Source organism: Spinacia oleracea, chromosome 1, assembly GCF_020520425.1.
Source record: "Spinacia oleracea cultivar Varoflay chromosome 1, BTI_SOV_V1, whole genome shotgun sequence".
In the NCBI taxonomy this organism is placed as follows: Eukaryota; Viridiplantae; Streptophyta; class Magnoliopsida; order Caryophyllales; family Amaranthaceae; genus Spinacia; species Spinacia oleracea.
The window spans coordinates 104,100,946-104,126,048 of NC_079487.1; the positions used below are offsets into that span (position 1 = coordinate 104,100,946).

The 25,103-nt window shown below is 34.9% G+C and overlaps 1 long non-coding RNA gene across 4 annotated transcripts; it reads right to left on the reverse strand.

The window, feature by feature from the left end:
* Positions 1-4,372: 4,372 nt before the first annotated feature.
* On the reverse strand, positions 4,373-24,891 carry LOC110777719 (uncharacterized). 4 transcript variants are annotated; one of them, XR_008929403.1, is made up of 11 exons: positions 24,487-24,891; positions 24,083-24,249; positions 23,835-23,900; positions 23,557-23,661; positions 21,449-21,631; positions 9,268-9,466; positions 8,948-9,172; positions 8,025-8,215; positions 7,539-7,790; positions 7,391-7,450; positions 4,373-4,623 (listed from the first exon to the last, which is right to left on the reverse strand). It is a non-coding gene; the product is annotated as an uncharacterized lncRNA (long non-coding RNA). The 4 variants fall into 4 exon arrangements; XR_008929408.1 differs by having other exon boundaries at positions 21,517-21,631; positions 24,487-24,889; XR_008929397.1 differs by lacking the exons at positions 21,449-21,631; positions 23,557-23,661; positions 23,835-23,900; positions 24,083-24,249; positions 24,487-24,891 and adding exons at positions 10,875-11,050; positions 11,136-11,227.
* Between the last annotated feature and the right edge of the window lie 212 nt (positions 24,892-25,103).

Below are 25,103 nucleotides of genomic sequence, written 5' to 3' on the forward strand. Positions count from 1 at the left end.
CCTAATTCTCCTAAAATTTTCGATGAATCGCGCTTTACACTCACTCCATCTCCCACGTTTCCCTCAACCTCCTCACCGATCTACCTCCAAAACCTAACCTCCATCTATCAGATTTCCTGATGAATCCGTCTTCACTCCTCCTCACCTTCAGCACCATTAATGAATTCCAATCAAATCTCTCAATCCTCCCAGTTCATCCCACTTTTATCTCACTTCATTTTATATATTCATGGAAAATCCCAATTGAATCACAATTCGGCCAACAAATTCAAGTTAAATTCGTTGTTTCCTCTGGTTTTTTTTTATTGGAGAGCATCCTCTGATTTTTTATTTGCTGCTTCCTTGGTGTATGGGATGCATTTTCTCTAGTAACTCGATCTTCCAGGTTAGGTTCTTTTGTAACTTTTGTTGCAGAAATTGTATGCTTTATTGTTAATTTGAGAGTTTCTTGATTGTTTAAATTATACTAGCTCCCTGATTAGATGAAGTTTATATTTCCCCATTGCTTGTTCTTTTCTACGCTTCTCTGCGGTAATTCTCTAGCTTCTCACTTCCTCGGCTAATTACCCCATCTAATTCAAGTATTGTGTTTCTATGTTAGGGTTTTAGATGAATTTGGAGTTCTTTTTGCTATTGATTTGCGAGTCAATTCGATTTTAGGGTTTAAAATAAATAATTATTTTGGAGTTCTAATTATTGTTTAAATATCATAGACCATTTTGAAATTTGTTAATTGAGTTGTATTTGTTGCAATTTGGGGAATTATGAAATTAGAGTTGTTTTCCAATTTTTTGTGAGGTTTGGAGAATTATGCTCGACATTTGTTTTGATAGTAGGGATGTATGTCTTTTTTTGGAGTTATTTTCTTTTAGTTTCTCCTTTTCTTTGCATCAGTTTTTTCTAGAATGAAATATCAATAATGTATCTCAGACTTTCAGTAGATGTCCTGAAGATATGCATATCATCCTTTTATCGTCCTTACAATTTATTTTTTATGTTATGGGTGCATACAAAGCTGAATTAGGTGAAATTTTATCTTACTATCTTGACGCGTGATTTGATAGGTATGGCTGAATTGTCATTTTGTAATTTCATTTTACCTGTTAATGTTGAAGGGTTTTCTTTGCACTCTTAGCAAAGGGAATGGAGCCTTTAGAAGTTAGAGGGAGGAATCTATACTCCATATCAATTGGGTTTTGGAGACTATTAAAGAGCATTTGACTATCTCAGAGTATGATATATTGATATGGAATAAATGGCTCTTTTGGAGCTTAGTATCCGCCATCATAGTCTTTATGTTAAGATTCTTAAGACATTAGGTATCTTTTGAGTACTTTGACCTTAATGGAGTTATAAATGCTGAACAAAACAATATGCTAGGGTACTGCACTTCTCTGTCAATTGGATTTATAAATGTATACGAGGGTACTGCACTTCTCCGTCAATTGGATTTAATGTTGGTATTTGATCACTCTAACTAATGAGAATTATCTTAGAAACATCATCATAGGGTCAACAGTTGTAAGCTCGTCAATTTTTTCAGAAATCCAATTGTTGGTACTTCCAGGAGTTTTGGTATTAAAAAGAATTAAGATAAGTTTAAACAAAGTTATTATCACATCACCGAATGAACATATATTGTAAATTCTTGTACAAGACGGTTTGATCGTGAGTGTTCGAAATCTTGTATACCCCTCAGAATATTCATTAATGCAGGTGAGTTAGTTATGGTATTAGAAACATATTATTCAAAGTATGATTTACTGTTCTAGCATTTTGTCCTAATTCCTTTGAAAATCTGAAATTGATGACTAAATGGTTTCCAATTTCATAAATAAAGAGCAAAGGAGAGAGAGTAGAATATGACAATAATAATACGAAGTGTCTGATTTTTTTCCAGTTTGATTGGGTCTTATTTTTTTCCAGTTTGATTGTGTCTGATATTTTCTAGTTTGATTGAGTATGATTTTTTCCCATGTTATGAAAAAAGAAAATATGAGAAATTGAAATGGTTGTTTCAGTGCAGTGGCTAACTTCCAGCTGCATTGGTGTTTCTCTCTTTTGCTTTATTGAATTTTCTTGGTTGAACACATTAATGGAAGGATGATACATACAGTGATATTAGGTAGCTTGTCCAGTGAAATTGTATGTGCATGTAGCAGTGTAGCACTATTGTGTTTTAGTTGATAATGGACTCACGTTCTATATATTTTTGTGCTACTAAGGATTCAGTATATGACATCTAGATTTGTGACCAATTTGTAGTAGTTTCCCTCATGGGAGGTAGAATGAATGGGTTCAATTGCCAAATAAGTAAATGGAAATAGCATCCCTCCGAAGTCAGAATTTCCAATCAAAAAACAGTATAAATTAGAAGGAAGGAAAGGTGAATATAAATATATCCATTGGAAAATGTTTACAATCAAAGTGTTTGATAACTGATGTATAATTCTGTAGGTAGCTATTCAACCTACGAGGGCTACAACTATAACAGCTTGAAGGAACCTCCTAAAAAATGCACCATGTAACATTTTCTTCCTAAAAAGTAAACTTACATTCCCTAATAGTATATGCTACAAAAGAGAAACCGAAGTTACCAAGTAATACAAGGTAAAAAACTGTACAAGTACAAAATATAGTCTGCTTTCTAAAATTGGAACTCTATTCCTACATTATAGGTCTTTATCAACAACTCTTGGAAAAATAGAATATAAAAGAACTAAATGATATTGGATGAAGAGTAGGGCAAGATATATTCCTATATGAAAATCCGTTCTGACTGAGGTGTATATATCTGATTTCTCTGTCTAATTTTTCAACCTTCAAACAAAAAGCTTCAGATTAACAAAGGGGCCTAAAGAAAATAAATTTTATACACATAACAAACATATATTTTCATAGGTTGTCAAATGGACATGTGTATGTATGAAGTAGTAACAACTTATAAAGCATAAATCTGAAATACCTTATATTTCTTACAATAACAATCAATTAGAAACGCTAAACAAACCCCCTCCCGCCCTCAAAATAAAGTAAGAGGAAAGAAACATTATATCACATTAACGATGAAGCCGAATTGCTACTTCCAGTTGTTTGGTTATTGTTTACTGGATGAAGTTTTGGGGAGTGTGTGCCAGGTGGTGATTAGATTTTACTCAGTATCAAGTATTAACAGTTGTCTTTTCTGTTTCTTTTGGGAAATAATTGGAGCTTCACATATTTTTTTGGTTAAAATACTTCACCCTTGTGGGTCTTCTACTCTATGACTCTATGACTTGTATATTCTAGAATCTAGACCACTCATGAGCTAACTGCCAATTAGAGCCAGGATGGATTTCTTTTTCTCAACCAGATTTGTACTTTACTTCAATATATAATGAGTTTTCTGTCTGGTGAGATACTGGGATATATAGGACCAATTTATATAGAAAAGTTTTACTGCACCTGTTATAGTGTCTAGGATGTACTCGTACAATTAAGTTACTTCTTGAAGTATGGATTCTGGAACATGTTAAGAGCTTCTTGTAGACCTTTTTTTGTTAGCCAGAAGGCAGAAGCTAATGTAGTACTTTAACATGATGTAATTCATGGGTGCATTCTTTCATTAACTGTCATGTATGTTATTTAAAAATTACACTATCTTGCAATCAGAGTAGATAAGTGTGCAGTGGAGCAAAGCGACCAATGATTAGAGAATTTTAATACGGGTAAACAGTACTGATCAGAGCTGCATCGGCTATGCAATAGTGTATCATTACCTGAAAATGTGGCATATCTAATTTACATATTAAAATGCTTTTTTGTAGATTATTGATGATTCTTGTGGCAATGGTGAAAACCAGGCGAGACATGAGACTTTGACACTATTGCCAAAACCAAGGTAATTTCACATGGAGTTAACTACGTTTCATGCTTTATCACTAGTAGAAAAAACCCTTATTGCAGCGGGCTTTTAGACCCCTGTTGCAGCGTACATCGTATGCTGCAACTGGGGGCCCTGCAACAAGTCTGAACTTGTTGCAGCGTACAAGTTCGCTGCAAAAAGTGATTTGTTGCAGCGGGCTTTTAGATGTACGCTGCAACAAGTGCCAAAAAATTGGCAAAAATTTGGACTTGTTGCAACGTACATATATATATGTACGCTGCAAAAGACTCAACTTTTTGCAGCGTACATTTATTTGTACGCTGCAACAAGTCTGAATTTTTGCGAAATTTTTTTCCCTTGTTGCAGCGTACAATATATATGTACGCTGCAACAAAGCACTTTTGGCGGGAAAATTCTAATTTTGTTTAGGGATACCTAGAGTGCCTTGCACCAAATATAGAAACCTGTCAAAACAATAATAGAATAACGCAACCTGTATAACAAATATAAAAACAACAACTGGAGTTTTGTATACTATATATCCCAAAACCAAATTAAGTGCACATATTACATTTAAATATATGTTCCAATTTCAACATAAACATACATTTTAATATAAAATTTATTCTATAACAACTAAACCAACTCGATCAAGCGCGCTAAAGCCAATAATAAATACTTGCTGGTAAAAAACTTGGCCCATTGCTCACGAACCACATCAAATTCCTCGCATAAGGCGCAATCCTCGGAGTGTAGACCTTTACAAAAACAGAAATTTAAATTAAACATTAGATTAAATACAAATTAAATATCACATTTTAACATTCAAGAAACTAATGACAATGTCCTAATAGTCTAAAATGAGTCCTTAGGTTCTTTAGTTCAAAGTTAGGAGCGAAAATGTCATTTTAGCCTAAATATGACCTATAATGACCCAATGAGCCTATAGGTGCATAAATAGATTGGAACGAGTCTTAGATCGTTAAAATTATGCATATTAAACATGTAATAAATTTTAAATGAGTCCTTAGGTTCTTTATTTTAAAGTTGGGAGCGAAAATGCCTTATTTTAGCCTAGATATGACCTATAACGATCAAACAAGCATTAAATGGGTATAAGTAGATTAGAATAAGTCCTAGAAACTCAAAACTAAGCTTATTAATCATATAATAATTTAAAAATGAGTCCTTAGGTTCTTAAGTTCAAAGTTGGGAGCGAAAATATCATTTTAGCCTAAATATGACCTAAAACGACACAATGAGCCTTAAATGGGCATAAATGGATTGGAATGAGTCCTAGAAAGTTAAAACTAGAATATAAAACATTTAGTAGGTTTAAAATGAGTCCTTAGGTTCTTTAGTTCATAGTTGGGAGCGAAAATGTCATTTTAGCCTAAATATGACCTACAACGACCTAATGAGCCTTAAAGGTGCATAAATAGATTGGAACGAGTCTTATAAAGTTAAAATTATGCATATTAAACATGTATTAAGTTTAAAATGAGTGCTTAGGTTCTTTATTTTAAAGTTAGGAGCGAAAATGCCTCATTTTAGCCTGAATATGACCTATAACTATCAAACAAGCATTAAATGTGCATAAATAGATTAGAATAAGTCTTAGAAACTTAAAACTAAGCATATTAATCATATAATAAGTTTAAAATGAGTCATTAGGTTCTTAAGTTCAAAGTTGGGAGCGAAAATGGCACTTTAGCCTAAATATGACCTACAACGACCTAATGAGCCTTAAAGGTGCATAAATAGATTGGAACGAGTCTTATAAAGTTAAAATTATGCATATTAAACATGTATTAAGTTTAAAATGAGTGCTTAGGTTCTTTATTTTAAAGTTGGGAGCGAAAATGCCTCATTTTAGCCTAAATATGACCTATAACGATAAAACAAACATTAAATGTGCATAAATAGATTAAAATAAGTCTTAGAAACTTAAAACTAAGCATATTTATCATATAATAAGTTTAAAATGAGTCATTAGGTTCTTAAGTTCAAAGTTGGGAGCGAAAATGTCATTTTAGCCTAAATATGATCTATAACGACACAATGAGCCTTAAATGTGCATAAATGGATTGGAATGAGTCCTAGAAAGTTAAAAATAAGCATATAAAACATTTAGTAAGTTTAAAATGAGTCCTTAGGTTCTTTGGTTCATAGTTGGGAGCGAAAATGTCATTTTAGCCTAAATATGTCCTATAACGACCAAACAAGCCTTAAATGTGTATAAGTAGTTAGAATAAGTCTTAGAAACTTAAAACTAAGCATATTAAACATGTAATAAGTTTAAAATAAGTCCTTAGGTTCTTTATTTTAAAGTTGGGAGCGAAAATACCTTATTTTATCCTAAATATGACCTACAACGATAAAACAAGCATTAAATGTGCATAAATAGATTATAATAAGTCTAAGAAACTTAAAACTAAGCATATTTATCATATAATAAGTTTAAAATGAGCTATTAGGTTCTTAAGTTCAAAGTTGGGAGCGAAAATGTCATTTTAGCCTGGGGTTGGATAATTTTAAACACATACTAATTCCAAAATATGCTAAACCAAATAGATTGGATTAAGTCTTGGAAAGTTGAAACTAATCATATGAATCATGTATTTAAGTTTGACATGAGTTTTTAGGTTCGTTAGTTCAAAGTTGGGAACGAAAGTGACATTTTAGCCTATATATGACCTATAACGGCAAAAGAAGTCTCGAATGTGCAGAGATAGATTGGAACGAGTGTTGGAAATTTAAAACTAATCATATTAATCATGTAATAAGTTTGAAATGAATCCTTAGGTTATCTAGTTATGAATTGGGAGCGAAAATGACTTATTTTAGCCTAACTATGACCTATAACGACCAAAGTCTCAAATGTGCATACATAGATTAGAATGAGTTTTATAAAGTTAATACTATGCATATTAATCATGTAATAAGAATAAAATGAGTCATTAGGTTCGTTAGTTCAAAGTTGGGAGCGAAAAATGTCATTTTAGCCTAATTATGACCTATAATGGCCAAACAAGTCTCAAATGTGCATAAATAGATTGGATTGAGTCTTGGAAAGTTAAAGCTAATCATATAAATCATATAGTAAGTTTGAAATGAGTTCTTAGGTTCATTAGTTCAAAGTTGGGAGCGAAAATGTCATTTTAGCCTAAATATGACCTATATAGCCAAACAAGTCTCAAATGTACATAAATAGATTGGATTGAGTCTTGGAAAGTTACAACTAATCATATGCCTATTTCCACCCAAATCCAAGAACAACCTATGCCTATTTCCAAAAAAGAAAAAGGGAGGGAAAGAAAAAGAAAGATAATACAAGAGCATGTTAAAGACCAAAAAATAAAAACAAGTAGAAACTTAGCCGATTTTCATATTAGCTTTATGACTTATTTTTTCCCCACATGGAATCCTTCTTCAGCTAATTCCATTAATTAATTAAATGAGAAAACAAATTAAATAATTAACCAACACCAAAGTACATGCAAGAAACAAAATTAGATGTCTTACTTTTTTCCTCAACCGGCTTTTCCTTGCTGCCTCACGGTTCTGAGCAAGCCTTCGTAGAGTCTATAATAATAAATCTTTAAAGATGTTACAAAAATGAAGCTACAAGATGTCAAATAGCATGAAAAGAGAAGAGTGAACAACTTCTAACCTTATGATCAGTCTACTTCGATCTCTCACTCGAATGATAATGACATTGCTTCTGCCCCCACCGTCTCTGAGCTTCCATCGTCACGAAATACAACCAGGCCTTTATTGAGTTTGTCGTCCCAAGATTCAAGTTCAGCCTCTCTCCAAATGCTAGCTCCATTCCCTGAAACTGCCAAAATGCTAGCTCCTACAAATGGCTGCCCCCAACTAGGTGACACATACTTCTTCAGGGAAGACAGGGACATTAGTGTTCCTGTAGCAGATAACAATACAATATTTAGGTAAGATAACAGCTGGAATTACCAAAATGGCCTGCAATATATATATATGGGGATTTTGAACTACATATTGGAAATCTACAAGTAAAGAATCTGGAAACAGATGCAGAGATTGTACTTTTATATCACAAAAGAAGATTAGTACGTAAACCTGGAAAATCTAGATTGGTCAAATAGACAAAACATAACTCCTGATGATAAGATTCTACCTTCAATTCAAGCTCTCTGTCCATCTCTCTGTGCCTACTCAAAGAACTAGAGCATTCATTGAACTATTTTAACATATCAGCCAATTTCATCGAAAAATCATCCTCGATGTCTGCACTTCTCCTACGCTGGTCCAGCAGACTGTCCTTTTATAGGCCTGTAGCTTGTCATTTGGTGAAGACCTTCCCATCACCTGTAACACATAGTTACTGCTGTCAGTCGATGTTACTTTTTAACTACATACAAACTAGCTCAACTACGAAAAACAGAGTTCGTGCACTTGCATCAGAATACGGGTCCATCATATTCAGCATCTTTCATAGTACATCATATTTTTTATCTTCTGCCTGAGCCTTTCCTGACCACCCTTCCAAGAACTAAACTATGCAATCAGATCATAATAATGGGTTATTCCATACTTGACAGGTAGCTAGTAATAGAAATTACAGATCATCATTAAGTAATCATCCACCAGAGTGCCGAACTTTAAGCACGAATGTGGACAAAGAACAAACATAGAACTTTGTAGCACCAATTCTCTACCAAGAACCGAATAATTGTCTGTAACGACAACATTCTACTAAAAGTTCATTCCCATATTAATCATAAATGACAAACAAAACGCAATATAATACAAGCATATTTATAAATAAACAGAAAAGCAACCTCTCTACTAGTCCAAACTCCAGAAAGACAAGAAAACACCCATCTATCTAGGCCTGACCGACAATGACATCTATATTGGGTATCTATAGTTCTTGACGAAGGAGAAAGAAGTCCAAACATGCATATCAATTGAAGAAACACAACAAAGTCTAACTCAACCACAAAGGATTCAGATTCTCAAATCAATTAAGAGTCTACTTAGCATAATAAAAATCAAACAAAGATCTCAGAAATAACAGCCAAATCAGAGAAACTCCACCTGCTCAACTGCAAGAACAATCAACAGAAGAAGAGTTGCAATGATACTCAACTGCAGGTCCCTCTTGTTCTACCAACTCTTCTGTGATCGACTCCGGAAATAGGCCTGAAGGCACTGCCGCTGTTGACACGTTGGCTCTTGGAACTAATAGTACAGAGGATTGCTTATGTTGTAACTGATAAAACTTTTCAATTAAAGAGTCTATTTGCTCTGCCTTGTCAACATCTGTATTTGGATCGGCATCATCATTAGGCTCATTCTGAGGAAAAGGGTGTTAGTTAATCAAACCCCAATGATCTATAAACTCCATAATTTCTTACCTTGCATCTATATCCCCAATAAACAGCTCCGACAGATCTTTCAGTTCAATGTTTGTGCTTGGATTGGCATGAAACCTCTTCATAATCCAAGTCCGTATCTCCTTGTAGACATCCGGAGTCCGATTTTCCACCTTCCCATTGAAAAAGGAACACAATGTTTGTTTCTCAATTGAATGAATATTTTCCCAGGAAAAACAACCTTGAAAGGAACAAACAATTATTGTATCAATAAATGGAATTCCTAATATATACATTTGGAGTCTATAAACAGAGAAGCTTCAGCTCAAAATCTTAACAGACCATTCCCATTTCCAAATCTAAGATTTCTTAAGAGGTTTCTACGTTAAGATAAAAACCATTGCCAAAACATTCCAAATATTTACCCAAATTTTCAAGGCACATAATACAAGGTACGAGATTCAAAAACAAGATGCTACCTGTTTTTTACGAGAAAAGTTATACTCTGATCCATAGATAAAACATTAGCCTATTTTGGAAATTTTACAAGATGCAATTAACAGAGAAAATGCAGACGAAAGAAACGTGGTGAAAGATAATAGAGGTAGAGGAAGAAGCTAAAGGTACTCCATAATAGTGATAACACTCCCCCCCCCCCCAAGTCAATATCCTACTATCATGGTAGTACAATCCCTACAGCAGAGCTACGATGATAGTAGCCGCGGAATGCTACAATTGTATCAGATGCTGGCCACACTGTATATCACAGTATTTTCCAGGCCACGTTTTGATGCATGATGTAAAGGCGTCCCTCCACTACGAGAACTACGACCTAGATGCATTATCAGCAAAAAAGAAAAAAAAGAAAATCAGTTGAACATGCAGGCATTTTGTTAAACAAAATAGGCATGCAACTTCATATTGCAAAGATACTCGGTGTAGAACATTCAACCATTACAGAGGACCATTCTAAACAATTCAAATACAAGAATGAAACAGAGAAACAAACAGTTCACAATTCCATACTGTAAAATTCATGCACATCATTTCTCACTATAAAGCTTGATGAAGTACAAGAATTTAAAGCAACTAAGCAAGCATACACAGATGGCAATATACCTCAGTGGTTCGGTACCTCACCATTCTTCATATCACATAGTAGTACACACCAACATCTAACAGATATTTCACTACTTAGAGCACACTATTGGCCGGTGTCTCAGTTCCTATCCAAACAGTTCGAACTCAAGACGGTCTAATAACTCAATTAATTCTTACACACTAACAGGAAACTAACCAGCTATATATCGTGCCAGTAAGAATAGAAACAGATACATAAACAAAACACAAATAAAGCAGAACCATAGTAAAAGCATATACTAAATAGAAAATCATCAAAGTGATATAGTAATTCATAGGGTACCAAATATTATCCACTTTAGGGTTGACATTCAAAATCGGAAAAAAAATCGGAAAAAAATAAAACCCTAACAATCAAAATCGGAAAAAATGTATCAATTAACACAAAAAATAAGAATAATTTATATAATCAAACCCTAAAAATACGAAATTAGGGGAAAAATCAAGAATTGACTGAAAGCAAACCCTAAAAATACGAAATTAGGGGGAGATGAGGCGAGAACACAGACCCATCGGCGAAGACAGCGACGCAGGGCCGAGCAACGCCTGAGTTGCTGAGTTCGACGGCTGAGTTCGACGGCGGCTGAGTTCGAAGGCTGAGGTCGAAGGCCAGATGCTTGGAGAGAAGGAGTCGAGCAAATTTTCACAAAAACCAAGACGAATTGTCACCCAATTTCAACAATTACTTGCAAAAAACCCAAAAAAACCACGAATTAGAGAGAGAAAGAGAGCAGATGAAGAAGAAGAAGAATGAGGAGGTGAGAGAGTACGCAGGGAAAGCTGAGGGAAGAAGAGGGAGTACTGAGCGTGGAAATGGTCCTTAGGTTTGAGATGAAATGTTTTTCTTAATTAGCTTTGCAGCGAAATTTTTTTATTGCAGGGGGCTTTTATCTGTACGCTGCAAAATAAATGGGCTATTGCAGGGGGCTTTTACTTTGTACGCTGCAAAAAACTCTCTTGCTGCGGGCAATTAATTTGTACGCTGCAACAACCCTTTATAAAGTTTGACCCGCGTTGACCTACTGGTTGTTGAAGCGTATTATTACATGTACGCTGCAACAAGGGGGTTGCAACAGGGGTTTTTTCTACTAGTGTATAGATAAACTGATAGTTGAAATAGGCTTTATAATTGCCTATTATTTATGGATGATGGTGAGTTTAGAAGGTAGATGCTTAGATTTAGTATTATCATAATAAGGTATTATGCTGTTAGCCGAAACACTAGTTGGTGATAGGTCTAGGTTGTTAGCCTGTTTCAAAGTTTGTCAAGCAAGAAATGATGGGTTCCGGAACAACAAAATCCCTTGTGCAGAGATTTCCATATACAGTTCGTATACGTTGGTATGGCTGTCATTTACAACTACAATAATTTCATACACACTCACGGACTCACGGTATCCATCAACTTACTAACACTGGGAAATTTTAATATGGCGAGTTACTATTTTCAAACCAAATGAGAATTTCTAGCTTATGTGGACCCAACTTAGCTGCTTTGTATATAAAAACCAATCTCTCCCCTCCAGCACAATAATCGATCCTAGATTCTAGCTCAAAACTGGTCAGAACATAACTGATCTAAACAGATGTGGTCAGAACAGAACTAACTGATCAGAACAGAACTGATCTGATCAGTTTAGAACTGATCCAAACAGAACTGGTTAGAACAGAACTGATCTTATCCGAAATAATCATAACTGGTCAGATCAGTTCTGTTCTGATCAGTTCTTTTATATACTCCTGTAAAAAAGGAAGGAAAGATTTCATTCAAAATTAATATGTAGGAAAAAGCAAAATTTTATATCAGTTGGGCACAAGAAAGATGCTAAATGGCATAGAAACTAAAAGTTGTATGAGTTTTGATTAAAATCAATGTGTTATGAACTAATAAACCACTGTCCATTTTCATACTTGTGGAGGTATAACAAGTCTGCATTACACCACAAGAAAATGGTGTTTAATTTGCAGGTTTGATTTTCAACTTTGTTTTCTACAAATTTTTAATATTTTTCAATTCAATTGACTTTTTTTTATATTATTATTTAGGGCTAATTGTTAGTTTCCTTTGTTTTTTTTATTATAATTGATCTGGGATTTATTTGTATGTATTTTATGTCCTATGTTGATGTGAGAAATGCAGCCTTTTTTCTTCAATTAGGGACCTTACTCATCCTTCCTCTACCCCTTTTAGGATTATCATTCCATATGTTTTTTGGTACCATTCATAGTAGCCCTCTTTTGGCTTTTATTGTTCTCTGTGCTGTCAAATTGATTCTCGGTACCGCCAAGGTAATTTAGTGGTGGTGATGATTGATAGAGAAGAATGCACTTCTGTTTTTCAAAAGTGCTAGAAATTGGCATCAATATTGGTTGCTATCCTTGGATGGTGAAAAGGTTAGCTCAAGTTTGCTTAACTTATCAAAATTTGATTTACATGATTGTAGCTCCAACATTGGCAATTTTTTTTGGAATCAAATTGGTTGTGGGAGAAAATACATACTAATTGATGTTGTGGATGGATTTTCGTGGATGTGGATATTTTGGAGATAGTTAGGGTTGATATGCTAGATGGTTGTTGTCATTGTTGTTGAGATTTGATGTTATGAATACGGTTTTAGAACCATGTGCTCTCACCTCATTTCCACACTTTTGGACTTCAATCGTCTCAGTTAATTTGACAATTATTGCAGGCTCCACCAAGAGGATCGTCATTTATAGGAAGAGCTAGCTTTGCTGGACTAGAGAAGGTTGTTGATGTCTTGGATACACTTGGAAGTGGAATGATAAACTTGAGTCATAGTGGATTTCTGACAGGCAGGTTGGCCAAGGGAAACAAAATATCAATATTGGCATTTGAAGTAGCAAACACTATCACACGTAGGAGTGAATCTCATGCAATCTCTCTCCAAGGAAAATGTCAACTTCATAAAGGAGGAGGTTATTCCCTCAGAAGGGGTTCAGTACTTGGTTTCTTCAGACACTAAGGTGTTGCTAAGTTTGGTTGCTTCAGACAAAAGGTTGTTATAGGGAACTATTTACAGGAAATTCACTTTTCAACGTCTTTGTTCGTTATTACAAATCTAACTTAGATTGTTTGATCTAGGGAGAAACTTGACGTCTTTTGCAAAGAAGTGATCAGATTTAGCGACCGTTGTAAAGACCCACAATGGCATAACTTGGATCGGTTTTTTCAAAAGTAAGGTAGATTCTTTTTATTTTGTATTTTACTGAACCTGTGTAGTTGTTTTCTAAATGAAATTTTATCCTCCTTGGAACTGGCTGTACTATTTCAGTTTGGATTCGGAAAATGCGGTATACAAACCTCTAAGAGAACAGGTAGAAGCCAAAATGCAAGATTTGACGACTTTAGCTCATAATACCTCTGTAAGTGGATATAATTTTGATCTTCGCTTTTTCTATCTTTAGAAGCCAAAATGTTTTTTTGGTACCATTCATAGTAGCCCTATTTTGGCTTTTATTGTTCTCTGTGCTATCAAGTCGATTCTCGGTAACGCCAAGGTAATTTAGTGGTGGTGATGATTGATAGAGAAGAATTTTTATTCAGTTTTGAGCCACAAGGTTTTATTTCAATGATTGTCAACCTTCATTTGATTTCATATGGTGCGTATACTTAATTGCTTTTCTTTTCATTGTGTTTCGTGCATGTTTAAGTTATATCTCCAACATTTTAGTTGATCACCAGTTTCTTCTAGCTTTGGCAAGACAGCTGGTTGATCCAGTTTTAGTGACCTCAAATTCTCTCCAGCCTTCTCTAAATCACCTTCACATGTCATTATTGCTCTTCCTACATCTTGCTTTGGGCATTTTAACTTTATTCCCAATCTGCATTCTGAGAAATCTCTTTAGATATATCAATCTTCAGATTGCTCCCCTTGTCAATATTTTTATCTTTGCTTGTCAGCATCTTCACCTCCTTTGAAGAGCCGTGCAACTGTTTCTTCCATTTGACCTTCATTTAGAATAAGATCCATAGTTATGATTTCCCTATTGATTTTTCTTTGACTCTAGGTAGATAAATTTTCAAATTTAGTTAATAAGTAGAGGGTCCCATCGTGCACTAATTTTTTTCTAAGATATTTTGATGTTAGTTAGTTACGTCATTGTGAAATTTATGGGATGCAAATGAAAAAATCGGATGAAAACGAAAATTAATCTATAGATGATCTTTGATTCAGCTTGAGAATTATGAGTGCTCCTGACTATCTAACTTAAACTTATCTAAATTACTAAAAAAAAGACATGCACAACTATGCCAAAAATTGACTACAGGAGACTAGGAGATACTGGAACAAACTCCAATAGCTTGTGATCTATTCTGGTTGCTAACTCAAGAAGGTAGATTTGGGTAAGAATTTCATCAAAGGGCTTGTTTACTGGCTCTTCTTAATCATGGCAGGGATATTTGTAAGAATTTCATCAAATGGATGTTGTTTATCTTTTCTCTGTCATCTTTCCTTATATATCTTTCGGCAACAAGGATGGTTTGGCTACAGTCGTGTTATCCTTTTGTTGACTTGTGATTTCTTTTTCGTAGATGTCCTATAACTGCTTGAAAGTTATACTGCACATTCCCCATTTTATCTCAGTTTTCTTAACAATGTAAGTTCTTTATTTCATTTAATAGTGAATTGAAGAACATGACTCCATTTATCCCTATTATCCAAGCAAAATTATTTTCAAGAAAGTGTTTTTTTGTATGCTTATAACCTTTCCAATTACCATGTTTCGGGTTGTTCCTTATACTTGCACAAAGTTGTTTATTGGAGGTATCTCCCCCCATGCTTCTTCGTCTTTTTTGTTTATTTTGATTCCCAGGCCACCTTTCTTTTCTGAAATTGTTTGCATGCAATTGTTTAACCAAATTTTTATTTAATAATCTTTAAATCCCAATCCTTGTTTCGCTTCATTTCGATCTTCTCAATAAAAAACGTGAATCGTACCATGCATACATTGCTTTTAGTTCCCTCTTCTTTTCATAATAGGATTGTTTGCTAACTAATCAGGTTTCAAACAATTTCTTTCTCTGTGCTAGGACTCTTATGATACAAATGAAATTGTATTACGAGCTTGTTGAAGACAAGAGTGTTCTTCTACTTGTTTTTTCTAATTGGTTAATTTGCATTGTCTAGTTATAGTTATCCATCACCATGTACTTGGAAAATCAAGAGGGTATGGAATTGTCTTGAAGTTTACATCCGAAGATGGTGTTGCATCATATCAAATAGATGGAAGGCCAGGTTAGTTTCAAGAGGCTCACATCCTTATCGCATCAACTTTTCATATATGGAAACTGATCATCATGAACCCGAAGCTATCACTTGAACATGTCTTTTATTCTAGAAAACATGTACTAGATGGGAGGAATAAACTCAAACTTGTCTTTTACTTACCGTGGGAATTATAAAGGCTATTGATTGGTGTTTATTTGGTGTAGTGTGAAGTCTATTAGTTCCATCTTGGTTTGGGTATCTTAGTTGATTTGGGTATCTTGTCCTTTACTTACTGTGGGAATTATAAAGTCAAGACTAAAAAACATCTGAAGGAAAATAAACATAATTTAATGAATACTATATCAAAGGAAAAAAGAAAGTTCCTAAGGTCTTAATCTAAATCTATAACCGACAAGAGGATATAAACTCGAAAGATTAAGAATCTACAGCTTTGATAACATGAGAAGTAGCTGAAAGCCCAAAACAGATACACACAAGAAGTCCAGAATCGAAAATGCAATCGTGTATTCTCCAATTCGATTAAGGAACTGAAGATTGCAGAAAAAGAATAGAAAATAAAAATGTGTTTAAACTGCTGGAAATTATGTTGAAATTGATTTCTAAAAATCCCATTATAATAGAAGCAGGGCAGCTGTCGCAGAAACTGCTGTTAGAGAAATAATTTCTAGCCATCTAGCTATCTACTTGTTGCTGTTCTAGGTGCCTAATTTTCATACCCTTGCCCACTGTACATCAGTGTTTTCCTCATATCCTTGCACACTAAAAAAGGTCAAACCAATGCAGATGCACACATAACATGGCCATTATCGTACGTGTGTAAAAACTATGCATCTAGGCTGTAGGTGATTAGGTGCAATAGTATTAAAATTTTCTTCCAATATCAATGGATCTCCAATGTTTGTCCAATTTTATGAATACCGTCAATCTAAATCAACCAAATGCACTAAAAAAAATTATGCCAGAACATGCAGGTGTAAACAAGATGGTTAAGCAAGACGCAGCAGAGGTTTAATGTATCACAAACTAAACAACAAAAATAAAACAATCCATTCGAAATGAACTTGATCAGAAAAGGCAGGGTGAGACAAGAATAATTAAGATGTCCAACAGATGGTAAACTCTACAGCCTACTGTCATATTTGCAAGTCTTAATTTAGGGTGCTTGTTTCCAATGATTAGAGAATTTTAATATGGGTCAACAGTACTGATCAAAGTTTCATCGGCTATGGAATAATGTATCATTACCTGAAATGTTGCATATCTAATTTACATATTAAAATGGACAAAGCATTTACTGGATGTAAGATCTTTAGAGAGTGTGCTGTTGAGAAAATGAAAATTGTCACTAGTGCAAAAGGGTCTAATTTTGTTGGTCGACATTCAAGTGCTTACTAAGAATTTAGCTCTATATGGTATAAAATGTCAGAAAATAATGATAAAAAGAAATATTTTGCAATATGAATAAAACTGTAAAATCGTTATTAATAATCCCAAGTTCCTCCCATTTCGTAGAGGAACCAGGGGAATATGGTGGTAGTGGACAGGGAAGAATGGGAGAGGAAGTGATGTAGATTCTAAAACTTTCTAAACTATGCCACACTTGCATCTTTTATGCTTTTTGATAGGTGTATCACATGATATAACTCCTACTTTTGTTTTGAATTTTTACTTCTGTACTTGTAGTATCACCAAAAACTTGTAGAAGTCAGAACAATACAGACTGGTGGCACTGTTCCATGTATCGTTAGCATCTGACACAAATGTTTTCCATCTTGGCTTGGTAATTAATTTTCTTGCTACTAGATAAGGATTACTGTCAATTTTCCCTTAATGGGGGACTATTTTGGGAAGGGGCAATTAATAGTTGGTATTATTTTGAGAAGACCACTTGTCGTTCGGATTACTGTTATTTTTCCCTTGATTTTAAAATATGTTCATCATGCTTTGTATATATATTTGACATATTAAATTTTCTTTGCAGATAATTGATGATTCAAGGTAATGGTAAAATGTAGATCAAGAGATCAACAAGTTATCTTGAAGCTAAGCTAGCATAAAGATAGGTTTACTTGGTAATTAGTTTGTTCGTAGCCAGGAAGTTGTTTTTATTTAGTTTTGGATTATCTTGAAGAAAACATGATAATGCTAGTTAGAAAGTTATTTTTGTTTTAAAATATCTCTTTTATTTTAGTTTGACTAGACTTTGCGAATTAATTTAATGTATAGATGATTTTTATCACTTTTTCTAAATGAACTACGTTATCGCTAAGTATATATGAATCATAGCATGACGTTTATATATATTGCTTTAAGATAACGTACGTAGTAAGTTAACACTTGTATTTGATTATGATTATCTATGGTCGATATATATTTTTATAAATAATTCATGATTTTAGATTAATTGATGTGTATATATATATATGAAAAAAATATGATGCAAATTGTGACACTCCAAAGTGTCCAAATTATTATGTATATATGAAAAATAATATGATGCAAATTGTGACGCTCCAAATGGTCTAAATTATTTTGGAGGGAATGAGGAGAATTCGCACGAAAGTAAACATATAGCGACTCTAATAAGAGTCTATATATTTCGAGTGTCTAAAGCGTCTCTATATGGTTTATAGTGGCGGAGAAATGTGTCTAAAAGCGTGCAAATAGTGACGCTTTTTACAGTCTAAATATTGCGACTATCTATAGAGTCCCTATATCCCAAATAGCGGCGGTGAAATACATCGATATTTTGCAAATTGTGACGCTCTAAAGCGTCGGTAAATAGCGGCAATGAAAATAGCGACCCTCTCCCAAAGCGTCGCTATGTGAAATAGCGACACTCTTTACCGTCGCAATTTGTCCCAAAAAGCGTCACAATGTGCCGCGTTTTTTTGTAGTGGGTGGAGATGATGAATTAATTGTTAAAGGCTATACGGACGCAAGTTTCCAAACCGACAAGGATGATTTCAGATCATAGTCTGGGTTTGTCTTCTGCCTCAACGGAGGTGCAGTAAGCTGGAAAAGTGCTAAGCAAAGCACCATTGTGGATTCTACAACTGAAGCGGAGTACATTGCTGCACATGAAGCAGCAAAGGAAGCTATATGGCTAAGGAAGTTCATAGGTGAACTTGGTGTAGTCCCCTCCATTAAAGGACCAATAGCTCTATATTGTGATAATAATGGAGCTATTGCACAGGCAAAGGAGCCTAGACACCACCAGAGAGTCAAGCATGTACTTCGTAGATTTCACCTTCTACGAGAGCTCGTTGAAAGAAAAGAAGTCGAGATAAGCAAGATCAGAACTGATGACAACATCTCAGATCCATTAACTAAACCTCTGCCGCAGGCGAAGCACAACTCGCACACTGCAGCTATGGGAATCAAGCATGTTGGAGAATGGCTTTGATGTCCTTATTTAATGTTTTAAAGTTTTAGAGTTTAAATACTTTGTAAAACATTATTGGTTAACCATTCACATTAATGAATAGAATTCATTTTTCCATTTAGTTTGTGGTTTATTAAATGATGAGTCCCTTCAATTTGACGATATATTCAAGATAGACTGCCAGGACCAGTCCCGTGACTAAGAAATGTCTATCAAGTGAACTTGAATGTCAAAAGTTGAAAATGGTCCCTGGTCGGAGTTTTCTATAAAGATGGATGCATAGAAAAAGTTAGACGACTAGAATGCAAGATGACTAGTAGTTCTGTTTCTTGAACTATGTGGACATGGCAATGTCGCAATCATTTGCATAGATACTTACTTTGGGAAGACTAGTATGGGACAAACCTATGAAACTTTACTGTAAGAGATGAAAATCTGTCATATGTAAATTTCATTAAAATTATTAGACACTAATCCTCAATACTTGAGTGATTTGAGATTACTTGTTTGAGAACTTCTTACTTTGACGTTGTCAACCGTCGCACCGTAAAAGGAGGCTATAAAGGCAACGCTCGGGTAATCACCTATCAAACGAAGTCTAATCTCAAGATCACAAGATTGGGATTGTCCTCCCATAAATCGGGATGAGATGCTGAAAGTTGTACAAGGCCACTCGGAGAGCTAGAAACTGTAAAATGCATGGCCGTGCTCAGATGAATCATTGGCTATGATTATCTGTTTATTTGATCAGTTGAACTCTGAACCCGAGAAATACCACTGGACATAATAAGGATGACAACTCTTACCTTATGTTCAAGAGCAAGCATCGAGGGACAAAGGAATTAGGAAATGCACACTTGTCCCTAAGGACAAGTGGGAGACTGAAGGAAATAATGCACTTGGTCCAAGTATGCATTTAATGGTAAGTCTAATAAATGCGATTCAATATTAATTATACAAGTTAATAATTCAGTGAGATCAAGTAAACTGTATGCCTAGCTAGAGGCCGCTTCAGTTCAAGTGGAATTAATAATATTAATCCACAACTTACTCTTGACTGAACCCATAGGGTCACACAAATAGTACGTAAACGGATCAAGTGTTTAATGGAATTAAATACTCCATCTATGGATATTCGGAATCGACGGATCTCGGTTCCAGTGGGAGCTGAGATCGTCAAAAGCAAATTAGGAATACTCCGGAAACGATGATATTGCCGGAAACGGAAATATGGATCATATCGAAAATATAAATATTATCTAAGTCGTAGATGTTGCCGGAAACGTGGTACGTGTCGGAAAATATTATCGGGAATGGAAATATTGCCGGAATCTGAAATATTACCGGGAACGGAAATATTGTCGGAATCGAAAATATTATCGGAATCGGAAAATAATTCCGGAAACGGAAATATTAAATATTTGTTCGAAACGGAAATTTATTCCGGAATCCGAAATATTAAATATTGTTCGTATCGAAAATGAATTCCGGAATCGGAAAATTAATCGGAAGCGCGACGTACGAAATAAACATCGGACGGGTTTGCTAGACGTAAGGCCCATCACGAAGCTAGGCCCAACGCCCAGCGAAGCCCGCGCGCACAAGCAAACGCATGGGCACAGCCCACTGTGACCAAGCAAGCAGGCCCAACCAAGCACGAAGCAAGGCCAGGCCCGCGAGCAAGGCCAGCGAGCTGGCGCGCCCTTTGTGGGATGCGAGCAGCTGCTGGGCCAAGCCTCAGCGCGCGCACGGCGCCCCTTGTGGGCTGCTGTGCGTGTGTGTATTTGTGTTTGTGTTTGTGTACGAAGCCTTGATCGATTAGGATTCGTTTAGATTAATTTCCTAAATCTACTAGAAAATTAAGTGATTGAATTTAAGTTAAATTTAGATTAACTAAATCGATTCCTAGTAGGATTCTAATATCCGATTTCCATACCCTATAAATAGGTGATCATAGTTCACAATTTATAACGAGTAATTCAAGTATTCACACAAGTTTTAGGCTTAAAACTCAGATTTTTATTTTCTATAAAATCCAAAAATTACATAGAACCTTAGGTGCAATTCTAGCTAGTTGATTAAATCTAAGGCGGATCCGAGCGTGCTGTGGACTATCTACGGAGGGACAACATTTGGAGTCCTAGACTTGTTCTTGTTCGGTTCGGGCGCAGCTAGGGAGGGCACGCTACAAAGTGTATGTGTCCTAAATTATGCTAATTGTTATGTGGCAATTAATTTGGAATCCTGGCTTTTATGGTTTTTCCGCATGATTTATATTCAGTTATATGTATCATAACCTAACAAATTTTACTCCCTTTCCCAGTATACAAAACACAAACAAATAACTAAATAGAGTGCAACAAGAGAGTAAATCAGAGATGGGAAAGGGAGTAAATAACTAAATAGAGTGCAACAATAATAGTTCAACGAACAGAGTAGTATATACCTTAGGATGGAGTGATTTGCAACCACCACAACCAGGAGAGTAAAAATCAACAACAAAAAGGCTATTACCATCAGATTGTAGTGCATCGGCAAGGTGTTGAGCTGAACTGATCTCTATCATATTAGGCTTTAATGTCTTCTTCCACCACCTCATTGCTTTGCTTACATAATAGGATGTTTTTGCCTGAATATACAAAACAAAAAACGAAAAAAAAAAAGAAATACCCATTAGTCCTGATTCCAAATTAAAAAGTACTACCCACTTTTTCTGTAACCATAATAAAGGAAGAAAAAATCATCTGAATCAGGAATTTTCTTTGAATATGTTGTTATGCAGGCCTTTGGGTTTCTAAACTCAAAGCAATCTCAAATTAAAACCTCAAATGAGACGATGTTATGGCCTGTTATTTATGCTACATAAAGGGTCAGATCTCATAATTTCTTTAAGACGAGAAGAAAGGACTAGCTAAAACATCCCAAAGCCATAAGCGAGTTGTAACTTAGCCAACAAGAAGCATTAGCCTAATTAACATATTACACTGAGTCATCAAAATAAACCTATGCCATAATCTAAAATACCCTAATTTAAATTGCACTAATTCATCAAAGGTTTAACTCTCCAGAAATAGAATATGCACAAAAAACATTAAAATCAAGAGGTAAAAACAGAAGAAACACAAAACAAATGAAGCATTGTGGAGCTGCAAGAGAGATAAAGAAAAAACACGCTAAAGGGTACAAAAGCTTCCATTATAATCAGAAGATCATCCAGAAAACCCTCTTCTCATTCACAAAAATAAAAATAACCAGGGAAAAATCCTAAACTCTGAGAAAGCCAAAAATCTGAAACCGTATAATTTTTCAGACGGGTGCATGTGAAACTATGTGCATAAACAGAGGCGTTAATGTATACTTGCCCAACAGTTTCACAAGAACGCTTCTGTTTATAATTTCCTATAGCTGAATAAGATAAAATTAATTTCCACACCAACTCTCAAGCATAAGATTTCATTCAATTAAAATTTGACAAGCATCGACGTGGTACCTAAATATTGTCATGAGCTTACATCGCACCTTGATATATACCAGAGATAAGTTTTTTCATAAAAAGCAAACTAAATTGTAACCTAGCCAACAAGAGACTTTCAATCTACAAGAACAAATGCCATCAAATCAGACCATAATCCAACACACCGCACTCAAAAAATTACAATTTTTGAAACACTAATTTCATCAAAGTAAACCATAATCCAACGAACCGTAATAAAAAAAATATCAAATTCCAAACACGAATTCATCAAATTAGACCATAAACTCATGAAAGATCAAATTCCAAGCACAACTTTCAGAAATTAAAGATTCTACGAGAACAAACAAAAAGGCTCAATATTTCCAATAGTAAGAACTAAAACCAAAAAAAAAGAGGCAATCAATAATAAGATATAAGAACAAACAGAGAGCAACACGCTTGATGCAACTAAATGTAAATGAAAATAGAAAAACCAACAACAGATCAACTGAGAAGATTAACAGTTACCAACAACACATCTTTACACTGGTTTCAGAAAAAAATAGCAAATTCCAGACACGAATTCATCAAATTAAACCATAAACTCATGAAAGATCAAATTCTAAACACCCATTTCAGAAAGTAATTAAAGAATCAACCAAAACAGAATGGCTCAACATTTCTAACAGTAAGAATTAAAACCAAAAAAGAGAGGCAATCAAACCCGGAATTAGGATATACGAACAAAAAAAAAGCAATATACTTGATGAAACTAAATGTAGAAGAAAACATGAAAAAAAAAACAAATAAGTTGAGAATCTTAACACACAACACACATAAAGCATAAGCAATTCAGTCTGTTGATGATCATGCTATGAAATGTGTTAGTATTAGGTTATCCCGGACTGAATTTTTGTCAGTATTAGGTAATTCAAAGTCAAAGCCTCAAAGGTATATGAAAATGTCCGGGAATATTAATCCAGTGAGATGCACCTCTATAAGGCATGTATATTCACAGAAAGTGTATGCATTATGAACATTTTTATCACAATGAATAGATTATAGTAAGGGAAAACCCGGAGAAAAGCCACACAACCCACCTTTCTATATTCTGATGAGCAGAGAAGGGTAAAGGAAGAGTAGAAAGGCAAAGAACCAAAGGCAATAAGCACCTCTATATATGAAAAAAGCAGAACAGCTGAAACCTGTGAATAAAAAAATAAAAAAAATGAAATGAAATCTTTGAACCAATGGTAAACTCTGAAAAGTACAGTAAAAAAATTATCCACATTATCATTGAGTATCTAAGATAACAAAAATGTCAAATGGAAAGTATGATAAGAAAGCAAAAGGCTTTTAAAAGATAAAACAACCATACTTGTAAGCATGATGTAAGTGTACTACCATATATGAGCAACCTCACACCCTATTTTCTTTTCAATACCTGGAACACAACACAAGGGAAGCAAAGGAGAGTAACATAAAAGATATAGTCATTGCTGATTTATTTGGTATAACCAAATATCATAATTCATAACTACAAATTAAAAGTGAGCCTTAACATATCATAACTACAAATTAAAAGTGAACTTATAACATTAAACAAACAATTTGATATTTTCTAACCTTGGACTTACGGAATGAAAGAGGAGAACCAAAAACCCGACCCCCGACATTCTTTCACTAAACCTAGCTCTGATGGCCGGAAAGTTCCCAGTGATGAAAGCCATAACCTTCTGGACCCTCATAGACTTTCCCAAGTTCCTCCATGACCAACTCTTCCATGAGCAACCCTTTTGATGATGACATTGATAATCAAGAGAAGCCAGAAAACAAATAATCCTAAAATCAAAACTGAAAATCTGGCAAACCAAACCCCCAAAAATACGACGAACCAAACTGAAAACCTAACATCCTAAAACCAAAACTGAAAATCTGGCAAATCAAACCCCTAAAAATACGACGAACCAAACTAAAAACCCTAAAATTAAAACCCAAAAAATTGTTGACAAATCAAAGTACCAACATACCTAGACAAATAATCCACACTCCCGCTTCAAATTGTGGGATTTCGTAGGGACCTTTTTCATTTTCTTCTGAACTGCAAAAAGTAAGGGAGAGGCCGACACAAATTCGATCTCGCCTACGATTACAACCTATCATCTGCCTCATTTTTGGCAGGTCAAAAGAAAAAGAGAAGATCAAACCCCCCCCCCCCCCATTCAAAAGATCGCTTGCTTGAAACGGTCCCAAAATGTTGTTTTCGTTTGTTCTTGCTTCGAATTCGAATCCCATGGATGGTTAGTGAGAGGATGAGAATGAAAGAAGACAGGGGCGAATTAATCTTTGGCTGGTGAGTTTTTCTGGGCGCCATTAATGAGGGAGAAGGGGGAGGGAGAGGAGAAAGATCCCATATGGCAAACAAAGGAGGTTTTCTGGGCGACATTACTGAGGGAGAGGAGAACAAATCGCAGATGGCAAAGAGAGGAGGATAAGTGTGGCAAAGAAAGGAGTTCCAACGTGGCAAAGAAGTTTGGGTAAAACGGGTTTTTCACATCATTTTACTGTTCCAAACGTAATGTTGTTGCTTTTATAAGGTTATAGATAAAATGGACCGGGCTGAGTCAAGTCATTATAAATAAACCTT